This window comes from Mesitornis unicolor, unplaced genomic scaffold, assembly GCF_000695765.1.
Source record: "Mesitornis unicolor isolate BGI_N332 unplaced genomic scaffold, ASM69576v1 scaffold35663, whole genome shotgun sequence".
Classification (NCBI taxonomy): domain Eukaryota; kingdom Metazoa; phylum Chordata; class Aves; order Mesitornithiformes; family Mesitornithidae; genus Mesitornis; species Mesitornis unicolor.
The window spans coordinates 4,816-5,212 of record NW_010175995.1 but is presented as its reverse complement, the minus strand read 5'-3'; the positions used below and the strand labels follow the sequence as shown (position 1 = coordinate 5,212).

The 397-nt window shown below is 62.2% G+C and overlaps 1 protein-coding gene across 1 annotated transcript in view; it reads right to left on the bottom strand.

Moving 5' to 3' along the window:
- Positions 1-397, bottom strand: part of MED24 (mediator complex subunit 24) — a 17,325-nt gene that overhangs the window by 13,787 nt on the left and 3,141 nt on the right.

Genomic DNA, 397 nt, shown 5'->3' with positions numbered 1-397 from the left:
CCTCCTTCCATCCCCCAGTAACCACGAAGAGGAAAGACATCATTCCACCTTGAATTATTCTCCCTTAAATTACTCTTCCTTCAAATCAGAGTTCGCCCTGACAAGGCTGGTGCCCTGGGAGGGTGGGGGGTGCAACACAGCCCCAGACACCACACAGAGGCGGCTGCAGAGGGCTCGCTCCCATCGCAGCGGCACAGGGTCACTGAGCACCCAAGGGAAGCTGGCGGATTAGCCGTGGCCGTGTGGCTCGGGTGCTGGCAGCCCTCCCTCGTGAGTGCTGCTGCTTTTCCCTCGCCAGCTCCGGATCCCCACAGCACTGCCAGTGCCGCTGGCCACAGAGGGATGCGGTTTCCGGCAGCCAGGACGGGGTTTACACACAGGGCGCTGCGGGGCAGGA